Below are 11,023 nucleotides of genomic sequence, written 5' to 3'. Positions count from 1 at the left end.
TAAATTGAAAAACTGAAGCTTAATTTGTTTAATTCAGATAACATTTTTCCATTTTCATTTAGTTGGACTTAAAATACTAAAATTCCTAAAATTTAAATATAAAAACTGTATAGAAAAAAGTAAAAATGTTATACAAAGTTTTCTTTTGTTTGTGTGTGTTAAATTCTTTCAGTATTATTTATTTAATGATAATAATAAATACTATATATAATTTAACAAAAACTGTAATGAATTGTGAAAAAGTGTAGTTAATTGTTTAATTTATTCATTTAATAATAAAGAGTAATTTAAAATATTTTACACTTTTTGTTTTTAATACTAAAATTAACAAATTAAACCAACATTAAAACTAAAATAAATAAAAACAAAAACAATTTAAAATATCAATAAAAACTAGAATGGTATCTCAATGATACTAAAATAACACTGCATAGTAACAATAAATGACAGTATAAAATAAAAATACAGTTTTTCATAGAGTGTAAAAATTTAGAAAATATTATTATTAATATTATTGTTAATACTTAATATTAATATAGTTATTAATATTATTTATATTTATTTACTATTCATAATATTTTCAGATTATATTTGAATAATTTCCTTGTTTTATGTAAAATGACAACATTAATGGCAATTTTTATTTTTATTTTTTATCTTTTTTTTTTTACAATTAAAAATGTTGCATACATGCCTTCATATTTTATCAAGTCCGGTTCCTTGTAAGGGAATCATTGAGAGTCCTTGACATTAAAAAGTTTGAAAAGCCCTGATGTATGTTTTACCATATTAATGTACATTCTGTAGAGTTTCTCAGATTTTCCCACAAAAAAAGCACAGAAAATGTGGCGAAGTCTGCTTTCTAAGCAGTAAGTCTGAATGCCCCCTGAGCAGAAATGAATAATGGACGTCTAATATGAGTCTGTGTGACCCGCTGTGGGCCGCTTCGGACGCTCCTGACATGGAGATGAGCACAAGCGTTCTCTCTGGACTGCTGTACTCGTCTCTTTGGGGCCCGTCGACAGCTCAGGACAAATAAAAGCGCGACTCTGTGACCTCTGTGCCGAGTCGCAGCGTTTGCTGGAGGCCTGACGCTGCACATGTTAATGAAGCGCTTACGACACACAACACCAGCTAAATAAAGGGGGCTGTACCTGTCAAATGTCCTTTAGGAACACCTGGGGACGTCCTAAATGAGTTTTTTTTCCTTTTTTTTTTCTGAAAATGAAAGGCTTTTAGGGTGCGTGGTACGCCCTTATTTAAACAAATTTGTCCAAAGAATTTTTATTTGTAAAAAAATAAAACATTTTAAGATTTTTTTTGTCAGGATTAGCCCATTTATATATATCTTAAGTGTGCTAATCCTGACAAAACTTTTATTTGAAAAACCTATACTTAAAATTTTGAATTTTGTGTGTGTGTGGCATTTATATTAAATTTAATAATGAATGAATTTATTTAATTCATTATTTTAATATTTATTCATTTAATAAGTAATTAAATGTATTAAATTATTTAATTTAAATATTCTATTTTTACATTTTTATTTATTTATTTATTTTCCCAGAAATATACGCTAAATCTGACAAAAACAAATCATTATTATTTTAATATTTATTATTTTAATAATAATACGTTTAAATTATCGCATCCAAAATAAAAGTTTTTGTTTACATAATATATGTGTTTGTACTGTGTATATTTATTATGTATATATAAATACACACACATGAAAAAAAATATCTTATGTTTATATATTAAATATATTTGTATATAATATAAATTATATGAAAATACATATATACATGTAAATATTTTCAAAATATATACATATGTGTGTGTGTGTGTGTGTGTGTATTTATATATATATATATATACATAGTAAATATACACAGTACACACACATATATTATGTAAACAAAAACCTTTATTTTGGATGCGATTAATTGCGATTAATCGTTTGACAGCACTAGTTTAAATAGAATTAATTAATTTAATTAATTTTGTTATTATTTTGTTCTAAAATTGTTGACAAATGTGTCCACAGAAGTGAGAATAACATTAATTCATTTATTTAATTCACTTATTTAAACATTTATTTTATTATTATTATTATTTTTTTGTATTTTATATTTATATATTTATGTTTAATTAATTAACTTTTTATTTGTTTTTATTCTAAAAATGTTCTGTTGGGGTGTGTGTGTGTGTGTGTGTGTGTGTGTGTGTGTGTGAGTGTGTGAGTGTGTGTGTGTGTGTGTGTGTGTGTGTGTGTGTGTGTGTGTGTGTGTGTGTGTGTGTGTGTGTGTGTGTGTGTGTGTGTGTGTGTGTGTGTGTGTAAACATGAGTTGGGATTCTCATTCCGCTGCTGTGGTTCATTAAGCGGCCGCTGCTCTTCATTAATCTTGATCAATCGACGGCTCGGTCCAGACTCCGCTGTACTTTACAGCACATCCACTTACAGTAACGCTGAGTCAGAGATAACGCAGCACGCTCCAATTAAACCGATAGCAGCTCAGAGTTCAGTCCGGGTCACTCCGGTCCATAACTTCAGATGAGAATGAAGTCCTGCACTGAGCGCCTTCCACTCAATGCACTCCAGATCCCTTCATGTCTGCCGTTTGCTTTGAGGCCGCTCAAAAAACCGAGAAGACAGCCAGAAAAAAATATGAGAAAGCCGTGTTTGCGAGCTGGAATAAGCATATTCATTAAAAAGCGTCGTTTGGCTCCGTTATCTGCGCGCTTTCCGCGTTCAAGGCAGCGACCTATGTGGGAAAGAAATGAAGAGCCTCCGGCTTTTTGCTTTTAACTCTACACATGTTGGTAAATTCAAAACCCGCTCGCATTTGCATATCTAATTTCTCTCTCCATTGAATTATTTTGATCTTTTGCTCCAATAAAACCATTTGTTTTCCCTGTTCGCGAAGCTTTCTAATTTATACGGCAGCATCACCGCAGGCCTGTTTTCTTTCTTGGCCGCGTGAGTTTGTGTTTTGCTGGGTTTAGACTGCACTGGATATTTCCCAGGTGGCTGGATTGGTGCAGGTTTTCTTTTCTCTTAGTTGTGGCCTTTTTGTTGCTCGTCTGCGGTCTCGACGGGGTTTTATTGGAAATGACAAGGTCGCGGGGTGCGTGGATGGGGAATAACGAGCAATCAGCATTAGCGGAGTCGGTCACATAAACACACATGCAGGCTTTCGACGGCCTTCGTTCTGGATGTATTTTTTTTTACATTCATTTTCTCCACAGGGATTTTAAAACGCTCTTCCAAAAATACAAAAGCAGCTTTGAGGTTAAGGATATTACAACATTTGATCTGAAGCAATAGAGCAACTTTGTCTTCTTTGTTAGTTAAAGACTGGTCTGCCCTATAGAGCACTGCAAATGATTAACTGAAATCAAAAATGACAGTACAATATCAAACTTATGATCACTTAAGCAACACACTTTAAGTTTAAAGCAAAATATTCAAATAAATAAAAGTATTTTCAGTGTTTCATGGGAGTGGGTGCCAACTGATCGATTGATTGATTTATTGATTGACTGATTATGTTCAAAGTTCCAAATAAAAAGAGAAAACACTAAAAGTAGGACAAGCACCTTTCATTTCTGATGATTTATTTTGCTGTATTGCAATAGGCATTTCAATCGATATTAGCACGACTATGTAATGTATAACATTAATAGCCTATATATATATATATATATATATAGTATTTTGTTACTTTTTAATTCATTTATAAATTTATTTTTGAAATTCCAGCCAAAATGAACTTGATTCACACTTTTTGGGATTTCATAGGTATTGTCACATAAGTATGTAATATATAACACGAATATGTAAAAATTACACACACACACATTTGCTTACTTTTTTAATTTATTGATTTCTTTTTGAAATTCCAGCAAAAATTACCACGATTAACATTTCAGGATTTCAATAGGTATTGTCTCATAATTAATTGTATATAATTGTATAATTATATATAAAAATTATTTATTTACTTATTTACTTTTTATGTATTTATTTATTTTTTAAATTCCATTCAAAATGGAACTTATTATTTAGACATTTCAGTCAAAGGTTCTTTAAAGAACCATCTCATTCTTGCCTTTTTATAATCTGAAGAAGCTTCTTTCGCCACAAAGAACCTTTTGTGAAACAGAAAGGTTCTTCAGATGTTTAAGGTTCATTATGGAACCATTTAGACAAAAAGGTTCTTCTATGGCATCATGAAGCACCTTTATTTTTAAGAGTGTACTGGATTGTCATCTCTCACTCCAGGCCCTGCGATGGTTCCTCTGGTCTCAGCACTGCAGGAACTACTGTGAGCGCTAAACTCTCAACACAAGCTACATAAACGCTCGTGCAATCAGTGACGGAAAGCTGGTTCAAGCATCTCAAACTAAAGCATCAATCTGCTGTTCTCAGGCTCTCCACTTCAGAGCTGCATGTGAATGAGAGTGTTTGCTGTTTGTGCGCAAATAGTGTTCGGGAAAAGAGCCTCTTAGTGCCACCGATTGAGATAAATGAGAAAGGGGCTTGTATTAAGAAAGCAAAGAATGTCATCATTCTATCATTATGAAGCTGTTGATGAATGAATGGCAATTAAGTTTGCAACCTGCATCCTGTTGAAACAAGTAAATGCAGTTCAGTCCCTGTGCAGCAGAGGGCGATATGATAGAGGGTGAAAAACTCATTTAAAGCGTGCAATCTTTCCCTTATCTGATATACCTAACATTTAATCATCCAAAAAAATAATCATCTGATTTAATCTAGTTCTGCTGATTGAGTTTTCCTTCCTCTTTGTAAAGCAGAACCTGTTCAGACTAGCTGTTTTCTGACTTTTAGTTCATCTCTGTAGCTTTGAGGTCATAAAATGAAACACATTTCATAGCAAAAACAACTCTGAAGATACTGTGTGAGTCAGTCACACTGAGCATCAAACTGCCTCTGAAGTTAGTAATAAGGTTCATTTTATACCTTTGTGAAATTTGAGACAATCTTATTTGCATGAAAGGTTTAGAAAATTATCCCTCCTTACTGCCCCGCAGTCTCTCTCCACCTTTGCTCTTCTGCGCCTCATGTATCTGAAGAATTTTGTGGATTTTCTCATTTAAACTGACTTTATTTTCATTATGCATGTCTTACAGGAGCGAATGGTGAGGTTTGCAGCTGCATCTCTCTCTGTTTCCAACCTTCAGTCGTTGCTTTACATCTGCCACTTTAAGTGAGGTGAATTGTGAACACAAACCCATCTCTGATCCGTCTGCACTCAGAGAATTGGAATCATCACAGATGTTACGTATCTTCACTAGCATCGCATAAGACACATCTCTAATTATTTAACACAACTGTAGTTTCATTTGATTTGACTATAACTTAAAATGCAAGCCAGTAACTTGGCTACATTTTGTTTGTGTGTTTCTAAGTAGTTCTAAAGTTAATTTAATGTTGACATAAAATGTACACCCAATCACAAAGAAAACGTACATTTTGTGATACATATTCTTTTATCAACACATACTTACACAGATATCTTAAATTTATTTGTAGATGTTTTTTAACATAGGATGGTTTATATCATTCTCAAAGTTTTATATGCATTCTTATATATCTCAATGGTCTTCTAAAAATCTTATTAAAATAAATAAATATTAAAAAATGTTTCATTCTCATTAAGCATTAAGGAATTTCTGGATTCAAGGATTTCTTTTGAGTTGTATTTGTTTATTTATTTTGTTTATTAAGACTTTTATTAAACTTAAATGTAAACGTAAGTATACATTTTTATTCTTTTAAATTTTGTATGTATATGGTGTAATATGGCATCTGCCAGCAGTAAAACATCACCTTACGGAGATAAAATAGATTTCGAATGACTTGAAACCTACAGATGTTGTGTTAATGACTGCAATAAATGTTAGGGTGTGGGTCTCAACCTAAATCTTGAGTATCTGGAATCAAAACACAAGTGTAGATGTCAGTCCACTAGTGAGGAGACATTCACAGGGAGAGTCACATGTCAGATGAGATGCATGTGTGTCTTCAGTGCCTTCACAAGAACTGGAACAGAATGTTACTGACTGGCTCTGTGTCCTCAGAAAGACAAACAGACAGACAGACAGACAAATACAGACAGATAGAGACGGGCAGACAGACCGAGCGGCTGAACCTGAGGAAACGGATAATCAGGTTACTGAGGATGGATGCTCAGAATCACACATAACCTCCACCATCTCCAGAAACTGTGATTCTCTGACACACACACACAAAATAAACAACAAAAATGACGTATAGTTCCTTCTATTTCAAGACTTTTACTCAACCTGTAAGTATAGTGATTTAAATAGCCATTTGTACACATTCATAATGCACATAAGAATGAAAAATGACAAATAAGATCTCTGATGTTTATTGCATCCACAGCACAGCACATTTCTGATGTATTCCCTATTTAACACACCTGATTCAGATCATCAGCCCGTTAGGAGAGAGATCCATGAACTGAACTGAGTGTGTCAGATAAGAGAAACATACAAAATGTGTGCAAAATGTCCACTGACATATACTACTTTTTTGGGGGTATTTTTTGACTTCATTAGTATAGGACAGTGTAGAAGTGACAGGAAGTGAAGTGGGAGAGAGAAGGGGGCGGGATCGGGATTCGAACTCGGGACGCCTGTAGCGCAACAGTTTTTAACGTTTTGATTAAAATTTGATTTGTTTATTTTATATATTCTAACTTGCCATTTCTTTGTATGTGGAATTTACAAAGTGATTTTTTTTTTTCAAAGTAAATCCTATGCTATTTTTTAAGGTGCTGAATTGTCTAAATGCCACAAAAATCGCAATAGTCATAAAGAATGATCCACTTCCTTCCAGCAAAATAATTTAGTGAATATGATCTGCACATGTTCTTGACAGATTTGGTGAGATTTGCTCGTGCAGTGAGTGAACACAGTTAGCAGCTCCACATATTCACACTGAAGGACACCCACACTGCGCGAGCTCTCTCTCTCTCTCTCTCTCTCGCTGTAAGAGGCGGCGCATCGTGCGCTCGCTCGTCTGTGCTGTGAGTTTGAGTTCCGATCCTCTTCTTCCTCACACAGAGAGCTGAACCTGCTGACACTTTCCAGCACGCACTGCAGACGCGTTAACAGTTCGAGGCTTCTCTTCACTGAGACTCACAAAGGAAATATCTATCAGACACGCGGAGACGCGCGCATCATTCCAGCGGACCGAACCGAAGCGGATCCGGATCGGGCAACAGGAGGATCTCAAACACAGTCCACCTGGATGTTGCATCGCGCTTTCCATGGTGCTGAAATGATCTGATCTGGTCTCAGTCCGAATCATCATCATCTGCACAGGTCGGGTCCGATAGTTTCATTGTTCTCCCGCACGAATGCATTCATTGCACTTGTATGGGAAGGTGTTGCCTAGAGGTTGGAAACCTGAAAGAGTTGCTATTTGAACGATGGTATGCAAATAAAATACCATACTTATTTGTACTATCTCACCGTAAAACTGTGGTAGACACCACAGACATTGTTTGAAAGAGATTGCATGTTGATGTATGATGCGATTTTAACAGTTTTATGCATTTTACCACATTATGGTATGGTAATGATGGTAAACTTTTCCTAAGGGTCACCGGGAGTGCTGACAGTCTGCGGAACGACTATTTTGTTGAATTTACCAATAAGCTTTAATTGATTCAAGTATGGGCTATGGGTATTTCTATAGTTCTCGTCTCAAAGCTGAAGATCTGCGTGATTTTTAAATGCATGAAATCTGAACCAGAACAGCAGGTGCGGCTCTAACTGGATTCTGTTTGTGCACGAATAATATCACTTCTTCCATGATGAACACATGCTGAGATAAAGCAATTACGCATGTTTAAATGGTTTTATTATTGGAAGAAGCAGCTACTGAAGGCTTGCCGTATAGGTCAGCATGCGTGAGACACTTTAAACAAGTTGCCAAGTCATTCATTTGAGTTTTGAACCATGGGCTTTAAATGCAAGAGGTAAGGATTTTGGCTTGCATACTGTAAGTACTCTGTAATTCCACATCATTTCTGACAATGATGTAGATGTGCAGATCTGAGCTGTTTTTGATGTTGTGCAATACAGTTCAGATAGACTGAAATGCTGCATTTTGATATAGTTGAACAGAAAAAAATTGGTGATTCAATTCTTGTGTTTTGAGGTCAGAGATTGACTTCATGTCGTTCCAATGACTTACTTTCTTGTGTGAAACACAAAAGGAGATATTTTGAAGTTGGTAACCAAATGGTTTTGGATCCCATTGACTACCATAGCATGAACAAAAAATGCTATGGAAGTCAATGGGACCAGTAACTGTTTTTTTCTCCAAAATATCTGAATTGCAGTGTTTTGATATAGTCTAAAATCTCAGACTGAAATTCAATTCTTGTATTTTGAGGTCAGATCTTGACAACACTTTGAAGCTTTTGATTTATAAAACTCATCCCAGTTTCTGGTCTCTCCATGACACATGCCCTTCGTTCTTTGTCATTTTTCTCCTCATTTCTGAACGTGTCACATTAATTCAAGGATACTTTGATTTACATTGCAAAGCCGAGCTTGCGCTGTATAAAAATGACAGTTGTGACATCAGTGTGAGAAACTTGACAAATTGTGCTGTCAGGCTCTGTCGGTGGTCAGTCAGGTCGCTATCTGTCCTTCTCTGACGAGGCTGTAATTTATATTCAGACTTTGAAAATGCTCCTGTCAGGACTATATATCATGTATCCAGAATGGAAGAAAAATCAGCAAAACCAGCAGTGTCTGTCATTGAACTGGAAAGAGCGAGTGCATGTTTCACTTTAATGCCTCCAGAGACTTAATGAAGTTTACACTTTTGTGTCAGTTTCTCCTAAAACGCATGTGGAGATGTAAAAATAGCACCAAATGTAGCTGTAGATTTCCTGGGAAACCACACACTAGTTCAAAAGCTGAGAGTTAAATGTAAAAAATAATGTGATATGCAGCGCAGGTCATCGTTTGGTCTTTGAATTCACATTGAGATCATTCATTTTTGATTGCAGACTTTAGTATCTTGGTAAATTTCATAATTTGAGACATTGCTGAGATCTCTATGGAAGCTTGTTTCAAAGAAATAAGCTTGTTGTAAAAGAAATAATAATAATTGCAATTTATCTCACTCTGACATTTTTTCTCACAATTCTGAGTTTAAATGTCACAGTTCAGAATTACAAGATTTAAAATCAGAATTGCAAGATATAAACTTACAATTGTGTGAGAAAAAGGCAGAATTGTGAGGAAAAAAAGTCAGAATTGCAAGATATAAGGTCAAAATTGTGAGATATAAAGTCAGATTTTCGAGATATAAATTCAGAATTGTGGGGAAAAAGTCTGAATTTTGAGATATAAACTCAGAATTGTGATATATAAGGTCAAAATTGTGAGAAATAAAGTCAGAATTGTGAAATTACACAGAATTATAAGATATAAAGTCAGAATTGTGAGATTTAAAAAAGTCAGATTTGCAAGATAAAAGGTCAAAATTGTGAAAATTACGAGATATAAAGTCAGAATTTCGAGATATAAACTCAGAATTGTGGGAAAAAAGTCTGAATTTTGAGATATAAACTCAGAATTGCGAGATATAAACTCAGAATTGTGAGAAAAAGTCAAGATATAATAACAAAATTGTGAGATACAAAGTCGGAATTGCAAATAGAAAGAATTGAAAGTAGGAATTGCAAGATGCATCTCCTAACATCTCAGTCCACGTTCTCTCTGGTTGTGTCTTGTCTGGCGTGTTTGTTAGCGGCGGTGGCTCTGCTCGGCTAGCGGGAGGTGGGCTGGAGCCGCTGCTGTACCGCAGGGTCTGACGCACACGGGCTGCGCTGTCAGGATGCGTGAGGCGGCGTGTGTTAGTGCGGAGAGTCTCAGTGCTGGCGAGATACCAGCAGGCAGGAACATACAGTCACACTCCAGATGGCTCCGCCGTCCGCCGCGTTCCCACAGACCTGAGGAGAGATCCGCTCCAGACTCTGCGGGAAAGCCGAGCAGAGCTGAATGCAGAGTTTGTGAGGAACCACGTGACGGAAGGATGACAACATGCATGTGAACATGCACATTGCACAAGTGTTTAAGTATCTATCTGTGCGTGCAATGGGAATCTTAAAGTACAGTCCACTCAAATGTGAAAATTCTCTCATTTACACGGCAAAAATCTGTATTTTTGTCTTGTTTTCCAGTAAAAATATCTAAACATCCTTAAATCAGCATGCATAAATGACTTAAGATATTAAGTCTTGTTTTCTGAAGAACGTTCAAAAATTAAGCACATTTATGCTTAAAATGAAAACATTTCTGCTAATGGGGTCAGAAAAATAATCTTATTTTCCTTTTGAATTAAGTTTATTTTTTGACTGCACTGATAGATTTCTCACAAAAACTTAATTTTAAAACATTTTTCAGAAAGCAAGACTTGATATCTTAAGTCATTTTGCTTCTTAGATAAATGCATTCCGATGTTTAGATATTTGTATTGGAAAACAAGATAAAATTACTAAGTAAGAAAAATAATTTTTGCATTGTACTCATGACATGGAATGACATGAGGGTCAATAAATGAACAGATTTTTCATTTTTGGGTGCACTATCCCTTTAAATATTGCACATTTGCATGGATTCCAGTTACTTTTACATAGATTAAAATGAGGCAACTACAGTCCGTTCAATGTTGTTGTCAGAGATGGGCATAAATAATAAAATAATAAAAATACAAAATACTGCCTGCAAAAATCTATTTAAATACAAACACAAAATACTGCCTGCAAAAATGTGTTTAAATACAAGTACAGTATTTTGTATTTTGAAAATACATAAAATACATTTGAAAACTGGCCATCCAGCGAAGTACCACTATTAAGGCTTGTTCGCACCAAAAATGATAATTATAAAGACAACTTTATTAGAGAATCCTAAGCATATGCTCCTGCAGTTATGTGATCTGTCACTG

The 11,023-nt window shown here is 34.9% G+C and overlaps 1 protein-coding gene across 6 annotated transcripts in view; it reads left to right on the top strand.

The window, feature by feature from the left end:
- The first annotated feature begins 7,007 nt into the window (after positions 1-7,007).
- The window catches only part of chst8 (carbohydrate (N-acetylgalactosamine 4-0) sulfotransferase 8), a 178,543-nt gene continuing 174,527 nt past the window's right edge, over positions 7,008-11,023 (top strand). For 5 of the 6 annotated variants that reach the window (XM_058752156.1, XM_058752153.1, XM_058752154.1 and 2 more), the window contains exon 1: positions 7,008-7,374. The gene's annotated coding sequence lies outside the window, so the exon portion shown is untranslated. Of the gene's footprint in view, positions 7,375-7,462; positions 7,485-11,023 lie in introns of those variants that run through there. The other variant, XM_058752152.1, reaches the window with a different exon arrangement.

Source organism: Onychostoma macrolepis, chromosome 18, assembly GCF_012432095.1.
Source record: "Onychostoma macrolepis isolate SWU-2019 chromosome 18, ASM1243209v1, whole genome shotgun sequence".
Lineage (NCBI taxonomy): Eukaryota > Metazoa > Chordata > Actinopteri > Cypriniformes > Cyprinidae > Onychostoma > Onychostoma macrolepis.
This window is presented reverse-complemented; position numbering and strand designations above follow the sequence as displayed.